The following is an 18824-nucleotide window of genomic DNA, read 5'->3' on the forward strand; positions in this document are numbered from 1 at the left end:
AAAGTTACACCTTCTTTCTTTGCGTGAACATTTGGGCGGCGTTATGCAAATCTTCCCACAGAGCGACGTAGGTATTTTGGGGCATGTTAGAACGAGCTGTTTTAGGTAGGTGTGGCTGACTCTGAGCTTTTATAAAGAATATCTCTTTGGATTTGAGACTTTAGTCTTTGCAACTTTACAGATCTTCTTTATGCACCTAGAGCTTGTAACACTCCAAAGAGAAAGGAAAAATTGAAATCGCATCATATGACCCCTTTAAATAACTTATTGGCACAAGTTTTCTGTTTCACAAAGTAAAGCTAAGTAAACTTTCTTACAGGTGAACAGAGCTCCACTTAATAGTGACTATACTTAAAGATATCTATATCGGTGACAAAATAGAGGATGCTCATGTTTGCTACGTGTGTGCAAGTGTGTTTCTGCATATGGTAAACATGGGCAGGGGGAGAGAGAACCTTTCATTTGCAGTAGCCATGTGGCTTTAGCCATCTGTTGACGTGGTCTAAATTAATTAGTTGAACTCATTACAATTTTGCAAGGGCCCTCTAGCTTTAATGAAACAGTCTGCAGACACAAGCTGAGATCTTTCTCTTTGCTTTCTTTGCTTTTCTCAGTCATATATATATATATATATATATATATATATACACACACACACACACACACACACACACACACACACACGTATACATTATGTATAGTTTAACACATTTGCTCACCAATGAATCTTCTGTAGTGAATGGGTGCCATGAGGGAACAAACAGCTGAGAAAATGTGTGAAGCAAAAAGGTGCATGTTTGTAAGAAATAAATCCATCAAGACATTTTTAACTTCAAATCGATGCTATCAGCTAAAACATGAGTCCTCGATCAATAATATTGCTTTCTCCAGCGATTAAAAAAAAAGTTGTCTCATCTGAATCAGGAGAGAAATATGCACAAATCAAGTACCTTTTACAAGTGAAAACAGTCCAAAACAGTTCTAAACAAATATGTTGGTGGGTTTTGATGTGAGAGGACAATAAATGATGGACTTTTTAACTAAAGGAAGTATTATTATAGATTATGGACTTGTATTTTGCGTATCTTACAAACACACAGTGGATTATTGTAAAGATTTTATCAGCTGATTCAAACGGTTCTGATGGCACCCATTCACTGCAGAGGATTCATTGGTGAACAAGTAATGTAATGTTAAATTTCTCCATATCTGTTCTGATTAAGAAACACACTTATATTCATTGGATGGCCTGAGGGTGAGTACATTTTCAACAAATTGTAATTTATAAATGAAAACTCAGTAGTACAGTACAGTACAGCAGTAGTTACATACAACATATTTTGTAGTCACAAGATAACTTTGTGAGTTGTTGTTCACATTTAAATATTTGACTCGCTGACAGTCTTCGTATAATTTGCCAACACATTCGTTGTTCTTGGTATTCTGACAATAAACATCACAAAGCCAAAACTCCAACAGATTTGCTAACAGACACACCTTTCCATTTCAGCCATACTGTTGCTATGTCTACTTTTTCTATCGCTCTGTTTTTCTCTATCCAGAGGGAGTGCTCATTCAGTAGCACCAAAGACACAACAGATGGGACTCAACATCATCCATGAGCGAGAGGGACAGTGAGTGAGCGAGAGAGAGATAAGACAGACAGACAGAGAGAGAGAGAGAGAGAGAGAGAGAGAGAAGCATTTATTATTTACACCACTCCATATTAGAATATTAATGCTAAAAGCAATCGGGCGACTCTTCATTAAATTAACTGGAGATGCAGAGAAAAGGAGAGAGAGGGAGGCAGAGAAAGGGGAGAAGGTACATGCTGTTAAAAGGCCCTAAAATTAGTGAAGCAAAAATTAATCCATTAAGGCTTCCATTCTCCCCTCTATTCCTCTTCCTCTCTCAGTCCTCTTCCCTGCACACCTCACACGCTCCCATTAAAAAAACTGCTGCCCTGGCAGCACGTGCACACTTAAAACTGTTTTTCCATGTCTTTTCAGAAATATGGATTTCTGTGCTGTCCACTTAAGTGCCTGCTCAAAATTTAAACATGGTGGCCCATACTTCCTCTGCTTCCCTTTACATCCTCTTTTCACTGTATCTTCTTCACTTTATCTATTCATGATCCCACCATTCAATTCTTCCAATTTTTTAATCCCTCCTTCATCTAAATGGCATTTTTCTATAGATTAACGCGGGCACCAGATGTGTACATGGTGAGGGTGCATCTGGCATTACGGCACGGGATATGTGAATCGTTAGCGGCCCTTGTATTTATGCACGTACACAAACACACTTGCATGCCAGTATTAGAGTCGGCAGTGTCTGCTTGGCAACACGGTGCGTGTGTGTACAAGCAGTCTTCCTATTAGCTGAGCGCTGGTACGCACTGTTGACTTATCAAGAGTGGGAAAAAAACATACATTTAATCTCCCTGGCATTACACGTTGACGCTCCAGTTACAAGCTCACTACAAACCGTGTGTGTGTGTGTCAGGCTTTTCCTACGTTGAGGCAGCCAAATGTCCCCTCAAGGACAGTAAAACCAGAAATCAACCAACCAGCCAATGGTGTGAGGGTTAGTTTAAGGAGTAGAAAATAGAATATACCATTAGTTCAGTATAAAAAAAACAATAAATGTCAATCAAAAGTCCTCACTATGATAGAAAAACAAAAAAATATGTGTGCGAATGTGGATTTTCCTGCATAAGGGTGACAATATATCCTGTTTAGGGCCCCAGACACACATACGCACACACAAACGGGCCAAATCAATTCCAATTTCCTAGGTGTTCATCTGAATGATTGGGATGGCAGGGCTGAGATGGAGAGCCAGGCACACACACTCATTTAGTTAGACAAAGCAGCATTCTGGCTGTCTGGGTTATGGGTCACATCAGGTTTAACCTTTACACAACATGAAAAAAAGAGGACAAGAGAACGGCTTTAAACACAGGTCCTTAAACACCTCCAAAGAGAGAGATGCTAATGTGTGCCTGACATGAAGCTTTTTTCATATGAACAAGCACCATGTTTGTCCATTTGTAAATATCAATGCAACATTATTTAAATATCTATGTGACATGTTTATTAGTGTGTGTGTGTGTGTTTGTAGCTCAGTGCATTAGCACACTGGCCGCAGGGTCGGCCCCATGAGAGGATTTTTGATTTGAATGGCATATATATTGCTATCAGAAAGATGTCAAACTGCACATAGATTACTAATCTGAGCATGAGACACGACAACCCTGTCTCCCACCCACAAAACAAACCTACAAATAAATACCAAAAGGACACAAACTGATCTGCGTACACACACACATGGGACAAACACAACTGTACGACCCATATCTGCACAGACATCCCAACATACTGTCAGAGTTGCTATGGCACCCGGTCCATATGTGTGAGGTGGCTGCTGTTAGTCTTAAAATAAAACTGGGTTATCCTGATCTGACTGTTTGCAGTGCTAAGCTTTGCATTAATACACACACTACTGCAGGTTTTAATGATCTCAGCTGTTTCTGAATTAATGCTTTGAAACAAAAACACATTTGGTGAGAAAAACTGCTCGCACAAAAGCGAAAAGATTTGATTGAAAACTTGCATGCATTAAAAATTATTTGATATCAGTCATCATTGATCATCTCTCTTTTAAACCTCATCTGAAGCCAACCAATTGGTTTGTGTTAAAAAAGACTGAATTTTACAGCATTATTCACTGAAAATCTTTTCTCTCAAATTGTATTTATGCATATGCATAACAAAACTAGGTGCTTCAAGATGTGTTGCACCAGATCTGATTCCAACAACACCAAATGCCTTCCTGTGTGTTACAATGTGGCAAGTTTGAATAAGCTTCAATGGCTTTGAAATACTGTATTAAGCCTTGTGAAAATGAAGTGCAGTTAATTATTGAATTTGCACTTGTAATGTACCTCAAATGTTGAAATATTAAAAAAAAAAAAAAATACTTGCAGAAAACATAAAATAATGAAATATGGCAACTTAAGTGTACTTAAAGAAAGCACTCTTTCATGACTGTTTCTTACACTTGAGTGCACTTTGTAATATTGTCAAATTAAGTTTACTTTAAATGTACATTTTAAATTATTACATTTTGTTGACTAACATTTTAATGTCACGCTCACTTGGGGGAGGAACGAGGAGACGGAGGGGAATTTACAATAACGCATACTTTTATTCTTTAACATTGAACCAGGAAAACACACAAAGGAAACGGGTAACGACGTTCAGACTCGACAAAGGAACATTTGACAGACTACACTTTAAATACCAGACATAACAAGGGAGTAAATTAAACGCACCTGAAATCCAAATCAACAAACACAGGAGGAAACAAATGAACTAAATAAAACAAATCAGGACAGGAAATTAACCAAAAAAAAAAAACTTACGGGTTCCGAGGCCCTCCGTGGGCCATGACAGGGGACTGGAGCCCTCCCTGGGCTTAACTGGGGATCTGGAGCCATCCCTGGGCTTAACTGGGGATCTGGAGCCCTCCCTGGGCTCGACTGACGATCCGGAGCCCTCCCTGGGCTCGACTGGGGAACAAGGAAGCGCTTACGAGGAGCTGGCACTGGAACGCGCTCTGGGGCTAGGATTAAGGCAGAGAACAGTCCTTTTCTCTTAATCCTCCTCAGGTTACGGGGGAACTGGGCAGCCAGCTTGAGAGAGCAGACTTGACAACAGCGCGGCCGGCAAGCTTATCTGTTGAGAGACCGGCCGTCTTGACTTCAGAGCGGCCAGCGCTCCTGGGCTGAGGACCACGGTGGAGCTTCGGAGGACCGCAGGGAATTTGGGGTTAGGCAGGCGATAGAAGCCGTTGGAGAGGTATGTGGAGGTTCTCGGGTGTGGGGTAAGCTGGGGAGATGCGGCGCGTTCCTGCGGGAGTTGTATGATGAGGCTTGGGAAGTTTCTTTACTTCCTCCACTTCCAAATCTGAACCATTTAAGAACAGCACGATGATTTACGATGACGCATACTTTTATTCTTTAACATTGAACCAGGAAAACACACAGAGGAAACAGGTAACGACGTTCAGACTCGACAAAGAAACATTTGACAGACTACACTTTAAATACCATACATAACAAGGGAGTAAATTAAACGCACCTGAAATCCAATCAACAAACACAGGTGGAAACGAATTAACTAAATGAAATAATCAGGAGAGGAAATTAACCAAAAAAGGGCTAAACATTGGGACAAAGGGAGCACATGGGGAACAAAACATAACACAGGCCTGACAATTAAAGCAAATGTAAAGTACTCCATTATCATAAAATTATGAAGTTAAGATGTACATAAGCTATATTTAAGTATTTAAAAAAAGAACTCCAATATCCAGCTCATTGCATTTAATACAAATTAAAACTATAATACATTTCAATTTAATTTCAATTAATTTGAGTACATTATTTTAAAGTACAGTATATTATTTCTGTAATAAGGACTCTTAAAAAGTATGCTAAAGACTGACATTTTTTGAAAAGGGAAGTTATTTAGTTACAATATTCGGAAATCTAAATATGTCAAAGTTTTGGCCCTGTTTTATAAGAGCTTTATATGATTTGATTTTCAGTGAATAACAATGTAAGGTTTTGTCTGTTCTTCACATGGTTTCTTTTTGGAGCTTGAAAGCAAGTGGTTACAATGTATATATATAAACACACAGTATATATTATGGAAAAGAGCAGCTTGGATGTTTTTCAAAACATCACCATTTGTGTTCCACAGAAGAAAGTAAATCATAAAGGTTTGCAACTATATGAGGGTGAGTAAATAACAACAGCATTTTCATTTATTGGTGAGCTCTCCCTTTAAATGTGCCATCCATTTATGTAAGAACACACTGACTCAGCAAAGCGGTCTAAAATCTGGTTTGTGGTGCCCTTACCTGTGTGTGTGATACACATCCTGTCTCCGTCTGCCCGTTTTGATGGAAAGAACAAAAAAGTGCTTGTGGTGCAGATGAGGGGGAGCGGGGGCAGTTAGTCCACCATCTGGCAGAACCTAGGGCTGTTTTTACCCCATTGCCCACATCTCTCTTTCATTCTCTCTCTCCTTTCACCTTATTTCCTTTCGCTTAGAGACACTACAGTAAATGTAAATGCAGATGGGCTACAAAGCAACCAGAAAGACTTGAGCTGCAGAAACTAGACTCACACACAACATCAACACACTCCCACAAAAGACCCAAATTAGGTTAATGGAGATGAATTGTAATTGAAGCCATGGCTGACGTAGACCACACACACACCCTCCTTTACAAGGAGCGCTGGAACAGGCTAGAGGGGTGGATAAAGGAAAATGGGTGGATGAGAAAGACAAAAGGGATGGATGGATGGAAAGATGGAGAGGGGAAAAATCAGTGGGAGGTAACGCCAAAGGAGCTCTAAGCGTGCTGCAAAACTCTTGTCACCTCAATAAAACTCATTCCCAAGCTGAAATGAAGAGAAAGAGAGGGATTGATGGAAAGATACAGGAAAGCGAAAGGGAGCCAGTGATTCACATGAGTGAGCAGACATGGGTCAGGTCAGGAAATGAAACAGCAAGACGTCATGAGAACAGAACACACACTCTACTAGATAAATATACACTTACACCTCTGCACGTCTTTGTCTTGAAAAGTTTGATGAGAAATATTTGAGTTCATAATGGGATCTCTGTCTACTGATTACACAATTTGTCATGGAAAGTTTAATGAGAAATCTTCAAGTTCTTGATGACATCTCTGATTTCTGGAAAATCTGAGCAGTTTGAATACGTTTACCCCAATTTTACAGTCTCTGCACTGGCTACCTATTAAGTTCCAGTAATACAAAATATTATTACTTACCTATAAGTCCCTTAATGGGTTAGCTCCTGCATACCTAACTAGTCTTCTACCACGCTACAATCCATCACGCTCCCTAAGGTCGCAAAACTCTGGACTTTTGGTAGTGCCTAGGAAAAGCGCTATACAAATAAACTTGAATTGAATTGAATTTTTGAGATCACTTCTTGAAACTGCAGAAGAGACAAAATCCAAGACGGGTTCACTTCCATAATAAAAATGTCCTGATAATTTTTCTCACCCCCATGTCATCCAATATGTTCATGCCCCTGAAGCTGCACTGAAACTGCAATTTGGACCTTTAAGCCCTTGATCCCCATTGAAGTTCACTATATGGAGAAAAATCCAATCCAAATGTTTTCCTCAAAAACCTTAATTTTTTTTTTCGACTGAAAAAAGAAAGACATGAACATCTTGGAAAACATGGGGCTGAGTAAATTATAAGGAACATTTTATGCTGAAAGCGAACTAATCCTTTAAGACTGTTGGGAAGATTTTTATTTCTTTTTTTTTTTAAACTGGGAAAAAATCTTAGAAACTGGACACTTTAGATATTCTAAATTGCTTCTCAATTGTATCTCAATGTTGTCTAGGAGAAATAACTGAGATATTTCCCCTATACTGGTAATAAAGATGAAAAAATGTATAGCTCATAGTGTCACGGTCACTCGGGGAAGGAACGAGGAGATCCAGGAGAATACATAAACTTTTAATTAAACAAACAATGGGATACAAACACAAGAACTCAGGTATGACATTTAACAGCTGACACAGACTCAGGGAAACACAGGGTTTAAATGCAAGGGCAAATGCCTCTAGGGACAGGGTTATTAGACAGAAGGCCTCCAGGGCGGTGCCCATTCCAGGACCCACAGCGGAGCAGGGATATAGGGGAGCCATGTCAGTGCAGGCAGTTCAGGAGGGCATGGAAGAGCAGCCTCCGAGGCCGCGGCCCCAGCCACCACCTCGGCCTCTACGGCTGGTGCACTACTACCCCCCCCAAAAAAAAAAAAAAACTTGGGGGTGCTTACGGGCTCCAAGGCCCTCTAAGGGCCAAAACCAGGGACTGGAGCCCTCCCTGGCCTCAACTGGGGATCAGGAGCCCTTCCTGGGCTGAACTGGGGATCAGGAGCCCGTCCTGGGCTAAACGAGGAATCTGGAGTCCTCCCAGGGCTTAACTGGGGATCAGGAGCCCTCCCTGGGCTTAACTGGGGGTCAGGTGCCCTTCCGGGGCTAAACGAGGAATCGGGAGCCCTCACTGGGCTAAACGAGGGGACAGGAGCCCTCTGTGGGCTATACTCGGGAACTGGTGCCCTCCATGGGCTATACTCGGGAACTGGAGCCCTCCCTGGGCTTAACTGGGGATCAGGAGCCCTTCCTAAGCTAAACTGGGGATCGGGAGCCCTCCCTGGGCTCAACTGTAGATCCGGAGCCCTTCCTGGGCTGAACTGGGGATCAGGAGCCATCCCTGGGCTAAACGGGGAATCAGGAGCCCTCCCTGGGCTTAACTGGGGGTCAGGAGCCCTTCAAGGGCTCAACGAGGAATCAGGAGCCCTCACTGGGCTAAACTCGGGGACAGGAGCCCTCCGTGGGCTATACTCGTGAACTGGTGCCCTCCATGGGCTATACTCGGGAACTGGAGCCCTCCCTGGGCTTAACTGGGGATCAGGAGCCCTTCCTAAGCTAAACTGGGGATCAGGAGCCCTCCCTGGGCTCAACTGTAGATCAGGAGCCCTCCGTGGGCTATACTCGGGAACTGGAGCCCTCCGTGGGCTATACTCGGGAACTGGAGAGAGCCGCGGCTGGCGGGCTTGACTGGGGAACAGCCAGCGGGCTTGAGACAGTGGCAGGCGGCGGGCTTGAGGATGCCGCGGCCGGTGGGCTGGTTCTAGCTCGGGGCCGGACAATCTCCAGACAGCAGAGGATCCCTTCCCTCCAGCTTAGTCCCGTGGTGTCTGGGAGGTCCACGGGGCGATGGTAATTGGCCCCGTGCCAGAACAGCGAGTTGAGGGTGGAGTTATCCAAAGCCGTAGCCGCGGCGAGCCTTGAATACTCAATGAAGGGGAGATCCAGACGATCTAGGGCGGTGAACCGAGCAGCAACTTCCATGGAGGAAAACAAAGAAAACAAAAAAATTAAAAAAAATTAAAATGGGGAGAAGGGGTGCCGCTTACTTCTTGTTTTGGGTCAGCTGTTCTTTCACGGTCACTCGGGGAAGGAATGAGGAGATCCAGGAGAATACATAAACTTCGATTTTAATTAAACAAACAAAGGGATACAAACACAAGAACTCGGTATGACGTTTAACAGCTGACACAGACTCAGGGAAACAGATGGTTTAAATGCGAGGGCAAATGAGATAATTAATCAAACACAGCTGGAACCAAATAAACATAATGGGGAGAGGAACAGGAAGACCAAAAATGGGCAAAAGAGGGAGGGAAACACAAGACACAGGAACACAAGACTGACACATATATTTTTATATTTCATTAACATCAATTTTGTCTCAAATGTTTCTCGTGAAATGTTCCATGAGGGGGAAAAACAGACAACAATTAGATCACTTTAAGTACATTAAGGCTAAAAAATTAACATAAAATATAACTACAATATCGTCATGAAGGAATTTCATGAGAAATGTTTGAGTTTATATTAAAATCTCGGTAACACTTTATTTTAGGGTATCGTAACTAGTTGCTTATTAGCATGCATATTACTAGAATATTAGCCATTTATTAGTACAAATTAAGCACATATTAATGCCTTATTCTACATGACCTTATTCTACATCCCTAATCCTACCCAATACCTAAACTTAACAACTACCTTACTAACTATTAATAAGCAGCAAATTAGGAATTTATTGAGGGAAAGTCTTAGTTAATAGTGAATAAGTGTTCCCTATTCTAAATTGATACCAAAATGTGTATGATTACTACCTCAGGTGGTCTTTTCCTCAGGAGACAATACAAAAGTGTCTCTATTTAATTTAATTATTGTCTAGGAGAAACGACTGAGATATTAAAGATATCTTCTGTGGATGTCAGTCACAAACAAATGCCATGCGCTATGATCTCGCAAAGATACAGAGAGGGACAGGAACATCAAAAACATAACCTCAGCTAGAGAGGGTCTCAAAAAGATAGACAGGAATGAAGGGAAGAGGGAGAGAAAGAGATACAAGGAGCTGATGAATGCGAGTTTTCCTCTCAAATAAACAAGGCAAGCTCTTGTCTATCAGAGAATGCGAGGGAGAGAGAGACAGAAAGCACACAGTGTCTAAAGAAAAAAAATACATAGGCATTCAAAAAAAAACACTGAGGTGCGTGCAACTGAATAAACAAAGAAATGGTGAGAAAGACAGAGAATGTCATGAGGTGAGAGGAGGAGATGAGAAGTAGAAGAGCATGGTGCTCTGCAGGAAGAGTGAGCGATTGAGACAAACACAAACGATTGATGAGTGTGCACATTCCAAATGAACATAAGAAAATAAATAATAAATGAAGGATGGTAGTTTCATGTAGCCACAGCTTTGACTAATTGACAAAAAAGTAATTAGAAATAGATAAAAATAGATATATTTCTAAATAAATCTAATAGATAAAAGAGACACAATAAAAGTCCTTAACATTAGCATTAACAGACATTAATTTTAAAAGTATGCACTGATTATTTCACAAATGTAACTCAGAAAACAAAGCAGAATATATAATTATGTTGTGGATAACTAGTTAACAATACTAGTTAGTAGGGCAAGAGTTAGGTTTGTATTTATATAAAAAAAATGCATAATGGTTATCTCACAGGTGTCACTAATAAAACAAAGCATAATATATAATTGTTGCATATAACTAGTTCACTTAATAGTTAGTATGGTTAGGTTAGGGTTTGTATCTGTAAAAAAAACAAAAAATTCTGTCCATTTTAAAAATACATATTTTACAAATGTAACTCAGAAAAAAAGCACAATGTATAATTATGTTGCAAATAACTAGTTAACTTAATACTAGTAAAGTATACCTAAATATAAATGAACCAACATTTTTGCAAATCCACTGATTGATTTGTCCTCAAAATCGCTTGTCGCACCTTGTAAACACAACTTCCTGGTGGACTGATAACAAACTGTGTGAGACTAGTTAAGGGGTGTCAGGCTAAAAGTGAACAATAGTGCATGTGTGTAAACATACTCATGCATCTTGCATGTTTCAGCATTCGACTCTTGCTTTACGCTAGCAAGACTGTGAGCGTTCAGCTGTTCAGCAAAAGCATCAAGAACAATCTGTTCCAATACATGCAGAAAGACTAACTGTGTATGAGTGTATATGCGTATGTGGTTTGTGCGTTTGTTGTGCGAGACAAGCGGTCATGCTCTGATGCCCTAGGACTATTATTAAAGGTATGGTGACTGCAGAGGAGATCTGTTTGTGTGTGCGTGTATGTTTTTGAGGAGGTGGAGGAGGTTTGTGGTGGTCTCTAGAGAGTTTGTATCAAGACTAGGCTGGTTTTCAACTGAAATGTATATGAGATTCAAATGACATGCCTGCTCTTCTCTTTTCTCCACCCCTCCTCCCTCCGCTCTCTCTTTCCTTCTCTTCCTCTCTGCCTTCTGGGATTCTTAGTCAGCTTCAGGCTCAGAAACATGCCCTCCCTTCTTTGTTTTCCCTTATAATTTCTCTAGCCAAGGAGACAGCTAAAAAAAGACAGCTACACACTGATGACATGCTTCAAAACACTGAGATATTGTATCATAGTGATTGGACTAAGACACTTTCAGTTAAACAGGTGTCTTAAAGGCCACTGTGATTAACTTTTTGGATCTCTTTGGACAGCTCTGTGAACTCCAAGGTGACCTACAAGCATTTTAGGATGCTTCCATTTGAGCATCCTGTGCATGGTCAGGCAAAAGGTTTTAGACGAAAAACAGTTTTCACAACCTATTGTACTTCAATAATGTAAAATTGTTATAGTGAAATTATATATTCAACAAGAAAATGATGAAATATCATTAAAATATACTTCTTAGGAATAATTTTCTTTTGTTAGAATAAAATGCACTGATGAATCATGTACAACACAACCCGGAATGTGTGTTAAGACAGCAAAAAGGGTCGCTAGGTTATGAATTCATATTTTCTTGAATATTATCTTGAAAAGCTGGACAACTTCAATTGTTCGAGAAGTAAAAAAATTACACTGGAAATGTCTTTGTGAGGGTAAGTGGAAGAGAAATAAACAGGGCCAAAGATCGAACCCTGATGTACACTGCTACTGTATGAGCGCAAAATAATACACAACAACCAGGAAAACAACTCCACAAGTTAGTTGTCAAGATTTAATGTACAGTCAAAGTATGTTTTCCCCCAAAAATTGTCTTCACAAAATGTTAAAAGACAAAAGGAAAGGGGAAAAACAGCATTACAAGCCCAAGGCAGTGCAAAGTTTGGGTACTGGACCAAAGCCGTCAAACTATAACTGGGCAGAGAGCAACAGAAATGCATACTACCTGACACTTCAGCAGGGGCATGGAGAGAAAGAGAAGGGAGACAGAAGAGATGAGAGAGAGGAGATGGATGGGGAAGCCAGTTAGATGAGCAGGAGGAGAGAAATAACGATTCTGAACATAAGAGGGGGGTCGGGTGCGCCTGAAATGCTCTGAAGAGAGAGAAACAAAGGATGAATATCGAGTGGAGGGAAAGGAGAGCCTGAGGAGGTGGAAGTCAAGAGAAGAGGTACAAACACATATTCACTCACACACAAACAAGCTCTTAACTCATAAATAACTATGCCCAGGAAGCAGGGAAGCAGGTTAGAAGACACTCTTCTCAAACAGTTAAGAAGCTGTGTTGCAACCTATTGGACTCCAACATAGAAAATAAAATAAGCCTTATACAAAACATGAGTTGTATGTGAGTTCAAGATGGCGCCCGGTGGTGTGTTGGCTGCTCATCTTGCTCCGTTTGTTTTATTGTTTTTACTTTTTGATGTTGTGTTTACTTCCTCAATATGGCCAGACTTTATGGACTTACGATTGTCAAGCTTTATTTAATATCCGTTCAGCTGTACCTGACCTCTCTAGCACTGGACAATCCTACTTTCATCCTTGGCTTGTGAGACCTCTACCTGCTGAGATAATTCGACCTACGAGGAATGCCGGTGGTAGGAAAAAATGCCAGAGGAGACGGGGCTGTAGAGTGGGTGTGTCAGAGAAAGCAAAAGAGAGCGCGGAACGTTTTTTTCCTCAAAGGCTCGGGATTTGTGATTTCCATGTCTTCGCATTGTTGGTCCAGAGGTGTTGTTTTCCATGCCCAGACCTTCTGTATCAAGGCCGCATTACTTCAAGAAAGGTAAAAACCATGATAATCTGTGCTACTTGAGGAAGACAGAAGAGTGTGGCGGTACGAGTGTGCCGACTGGAAACACTTTGGTAAGGATGGCATTAGTTAATGCCAGATCCCTTACAAATAAATAATTCATTTTTTAATTATTTTTATATACACAATGACTTGGACTTTTTTATTGTTGAAACATGGAAACTCTGGTCGGGGTGGTGGCCTAGCTATTATTTTTAACAAACATTTAAAATGGCGCTTATTTCCATCTATGAACTATCAGAGTTTTGAAGCCCAAGCGATGATGTTGGACTATAAGAAACCGGTGCTTTATGTAAATGTTTATCGTGCACATAAATATCACAAAGACTTCATTGAAGAATTATCTTATTTTTGTCTCATATTGTACTATTGTCTGATTTAGTCTTAATTGTTGGAGATTTTAATGCACGTGCTTGCTGTCCAGGAAAACCCATGGTAGCTGAGTTCTTAGACATGTTGAACTATTTTAACTTGATTCAATCTGTTAAGAGTAGCACTCATGAACTTGGCCATTCTCTTGATCTTGTTCTGTCTTTCGGAATTTCAATTTGTGATCTTAATATCACGCCACATGGATTGATTACAATGTTTAATTCTGTTTGTATGAACATTTTGGACTCCATTGCTCCATACAAAAAGAAGGAAAGAAGAGCCAAAACACAACCTTGGCTAAATGAACAGACTTGTGCACTTAGACGGGAATGTAGAAGAGCAGAAAGGAGGTGGCGGAAAGATAGGTTGCAAGTTTCCTTGCAAATGGTAAGGGAAAGTCTGACAAAATACCAAAAGGCTAAATATTACAGAGCAAGTTACTTGTCCGATATGATTGCTAATATGTAATACACCACATTAATTAATACACCACATTAACTTTTGAGTAAGCTTTTTTATCTATGGCTGCTAACCCAGTGCCAACAGACATAACTGGTACATAAATGTATTATTTTAGTCAGTTTGGACCGGTGTCACTCTCTGACATTAGAGATGCCATGCTCCAATTAAAGCGAGCATCCTGCCCCAATGATACAGTTTCGCTGTGCATTCTTAAGGAAGGTGTTGATATTGTCAGTCCAAGTATTTCATCTATTATTAATAGTAGTCTCTAGAATGGTATTGTACCACTTTGCTGTAAGCAAGCTACTGTTGAGCTACTGTTTAAAAAAAAAAAAAACCAAGTCTGGACCCATATGATTTTAAAAAAGGATCGGCCAGTTTCAAAATTGCCTAGCTTGTCTAAGGTACTTAAAAAAGTTGTGCTGAAAAATGTGCCATTGAAGAAAAAAAGCTGTGGATGGCTGAAAACCTTGTTCAATTGAATGAAAACAAAACAGAAATCAGTATATTTGGTCACACAGCTTGTAGCCAGATGGTAAACAATAACTTAGGCCCATGGAAGGGGGCCTATTTTTTGACTCATCTCTCATATTTGATATTTTTCATATTTGACTTTAAAGAAGGTGGTTCGTAATTGCTTCTATTTAGGGGCAATAGCCAAATTGAAACCAATTTTGTCAGCCAGTGACCTGGAAAATGTTGTCCATGCCTATATTTTTTTTTCCACGTTTAGATTATTGTAGTGATCTTTATGTTGGGACTTGCCAAACATAAGTTGCTCGCTTGCACCTAGTACAAAATGCTGCTGCAAGAATGTTAATGAATGCTGGGAAAACGGATCATGTTACTCCCTTGTTATCTTCTTTATGATGGCTACAGTACAATTTAGGGTACAGTATAATATTTTGATATATGTTTTTGAAGAACTCCACGGAATGGAGTTAGTTGAGCTTATTAAGCCTTACAGTTCAGGCATAATACTAAGATCATCAAACAAGTTTCTTCGAACAATTCCCAGAGCGCGTCTCAAATTGAAGGGTGATCATGCTTTCTCTATCAATGACCCAAGACTGTGGAATAATCTGCCATTGGATGTTACATCTTCCTTAACTCTTAATGTTTTTAAGGACCGTTTAAAATCATATTTGTACTCTCTGGCATTTTAGTACATTAGTATATGGATGTTTTAATGTTTTGTCTTGCTGTTCTTTTGCTTTCTATTGTAATGTACAGCACTTTGGAGCTACTGTGTAGCCCGTAAGGTGCTACATGAATAAATCAACGAACGGACGAACGAAAACCATTCTTAAGTGTTAATAAAGTGATTGTCAAGGTCTTATGTCCCATTCACACTGACAGCAAATTGTATCATATGACTGTGCAACTGGCCATAGCTTTTGAAATTCCAAACCAGGCTAATTGAAGAAAGAAAGAAAAACGTGTCTGTGGTGACATTTTAGCAAAATAATTTTACATTGCTTCTATCAAGTTTTGCGACACTTTCTGAGTGAAATGTCGAGTGAGTGGTGGTAAAACTACTTAGTTGTATCCGAAACATCTGGCAACATTCTGTGGCAGTTTGGAAATTAAATGTCTGGTGAGAGGTGTAAAAATGTTAATGCTTGCATTTGAAAACACCAAACCTTACCCTAAATCTATCCGACAGTGTTACCAAAAACAAATGTGAGATTAAAAAAAAATTAAAAATCTGTTGCAATCATGCCATTTCAGTCCTTAAGATTTTTTTTTTTTTAATTATGACTTATGTTTCATGGGTCTAGAGCACTCCACGTCACAAGTGCAATGCTGTACTAGGTGAGATACTGAGTAAGTTTACTAAGTCAGTAAAGCCATATGGAGCTAATGCAAAAATCTAAATGTATCAGTTCACATATTATGCACTGTGGTAAAAGTGTTTTGAGGACATTACATATTATTATGAAATGAGTCACATGAAAATAAGTCTTTATTAATCAATAATCTCCACCTTTAATCATAATTTGTGTGAAAAGGAATACGATTTCTTTGGCTAAATATTAACAATTGTGCAAAAGGAAATCTGTGTATACAAATTGCATGAGTGCATAATGCATTATACCATGAACAAAATTAGCAGTTATCAATGAATGAATCAAACCCTTTCAGAACAATAACAATTTGTAATGCAGTATTCCCTGCATTATCGCTGTATGTGGGCAGACACAAATCACACAGAACAATAAAATTATTCACTGTAACATCAACCTTTCCTTTGTCTTGCTAACACTGAACTACAGCATCTCACAGGAGATGGAGTGTTTTCACTACCACTGGTGGTCGCCGTATTGCGTTGGAGCTCATTTGCATAAAATTAAGCTTCACAACTTTGTCACATCGCAGAACACTCCCAGATCAGGTCGCGGATGGCTGCTGACACTCTGTCATTGAAAATGAATGAGTTCTGGCTGTCGCTTCAGAGAGCTGTCAGTGTGAACGCCACTTTAGAAAGCAACAATGCACAAATTACGAATTATGCAGCTATAAAGCAAGTGCAAAATGTATTAGAGATACTGACTCCACTTTTCTCAGAAACATTGATCTGCTGTAAATGCGTAAGTGTGTAAGTGGCATTCTGGGAGGCCAGTGAAATGATGTCCAGATTAAAGACTTGTGGGTGTCCCAGGATGCTCGCTATATAACACAGAGGCCATTGATTAGCCATTAATGACGCATTGAGAAGCCATCTCCCCCACCAGTACTCAATCATACCTCTAGAAAGAGAGAAAGAGAGAGAGAGAGAGGCATCAAGACAGGGTCTTGCATCCTCATGCCTATAGCCAGTGCACAGCCGTGCTGATATTCAGTACAACAGCACAACCACAATAACACTCGAATCTAATTTAAAACAACAATGTCCTTCAGACGACTTTCAAGAATTTCATAGAATAATTTTCTTGCTCAAGGCAAAATCTGTCACTCCTTGCCAATGTCAGTTCTAGATCTTACTCACACACATCACTAAGTCATTATTACTGCAGTCAAACAGCATTAATCTCTGTTCTGGGACCCGTGCAAAAATTCAAATAACACATCCCCCGCATTTCTAATTATGCATGACGTCTCCACTGCCACATTTAGGCATCCCACACCCTTCCAGAGCGTGAACCGGACAGACACACATTCAGCCACACACACTAAACCAGGTAAACATCAAGGCTGGGGTCCTCATTAGAGACTAATTAGTAGTGTTGGTCAAGCAGGTCTTGTTTCAGTCCGTACATTTGCTTTTATTTTGTCGTTGCTATGAAAAAATAGCTCTGTTTTTGGATCCAGCCTGAAGATCTTACAGATTCAAGGAAATATAACATAAATAACGGATGACAAACATGCTGGCACATGCGCGCATAAGGCACTCGGATGGCGCAGTGTGGGGTTTGCTGCATAACTAAGCATGTAGAGAGGAAGCCATCTTCTCTGGGTAGCACCAAATTAATTCACTGAGGCTCTATGCAAATGTTCCCTGAGCTAACGAGCCTGGCTGGATGATTGGAGTGCCATTGAAATTCTCCTCTCGCACTGCACTCCTCTCCCTCTCCTGGCTTCCTATCTCTCTGTCTCTCATTCCTTCTATCACTTTCTCACCATCTATCTATCTATGTATCTATCTATCTATCTATCTATCTATCCAGCAGGTAGGATGCCTCTACAGCTTATTCCCTTTAGCACCTCACTCTTTAATGGAGACACAGAGACTGGGATAAAACAATAAGGGACAGATAGGGTGTCTTTAATGGGTGGACACGCGGCCATCAGCCCTTCTTTCCCCAGAGGATCTGGTGACACTGGGACTTAAAAGTGCACACCTCTTTCTCTCTGTCCATCTGTCCGGCCCCACCACAGCTTTCATCATTCTTTCACTGTTTGCATTATTCAGCACCTGCCTCTCTTTCTGTCTTTTACTTTATCCCTTCCTTCTTTATTTTTGTAGTGCCACTTTCTGAGGGAATAGTGTCACTCATTCTCTAACCCCGAGACAGACAGACAGAGAGAGAGAGAGAATGGTGTGGTTGTTTGAGGGAGCAGCTGGAGTGGAGGCACGCTCCACTAAAGAGAGCACTGATTACTAACGCTCACAGAGCAGCTCTCCATCTTCATCTCTCTCTCCCTCTGTGTGTGTGTGTGTGTGTGTGCTGTTGAGATTCTGGGGTCTGAATATGCAGATTGGTAGAAAATGGCTGTAACTGGCAGACACTGAGGCCCGTGTGTGATCAGCTGAGTCTCATCGCAATTCATTGAGCCATTTTGTACATTTATAAGCAAATCAGGGTGTACTTTCACACATGTACATGTTTGCTGATAGAGTCTAGATCCTTTAACTCATCCGATTTTTCTGAGGTGCATCCCCACAAAAAGTATAAATGTGTCAAAAATCTGAAATTTTATTGTGCATAAAATGTAAAACAACAACAACAACAATAATAATAATAATAATAATAATAATAATAATAATAATAATACCGAAGCATGTTCTAATGTTTGGCTAAATCTCTCTCTCTTTCTCTTCCTCTCTCACTTTCCCTGTCTCTGTAGGCAATGGGACGGTGGTGTCTCTTCTTAAACACACGCCAATGCTTTGCACCTGCTCTCCCTGTAAAACATCCAAACACGGTCGTGAATAAACAAGCCCAGTACTCCAACCCTCTGCTCAAACCACCACCACTGCACCCGTAAACACACATCAATAAGTAAACGCCTCCATTTCCCTCC

The 18824-nt window shown here is 40.4% G+C and overlaps 1 protein-coding gene across 1 annotated transcript in view; it reads right to left on the bottom strand.

The window, feature by feature from the left end:
- LOC107699174 (Down syndrome cell adhesion molecule-like protein 1 homolog) overlaps positions 1-18824 on the bottom strand; it is a 136912-nt gene that overhangs the window by 88190 nt on the left and 29898 nt on the right. The gene's annotated exons all lie outside the window — the stretch shown is intronic.

Source organism: Sinocyclocheilus anshuiensis, unplaced genomic scaffold, assembly GCF_001515605.1.
Source record: "Sinocyclocheilus anshuiensis isolate Anshui unplaced genomic scaffold, SAMN03320099.WGS_v1.1 scaffold374, whole genome shotgun sequence".
In the NCBI taxonomy this organism is placed as follows: Eukaryota; Metazoa; Chordata; class Actinopteri; order Cypriniformes; family Cyprinidae; genus Sinocyclocheilus; species Sinocyclocheilus anshuiensis.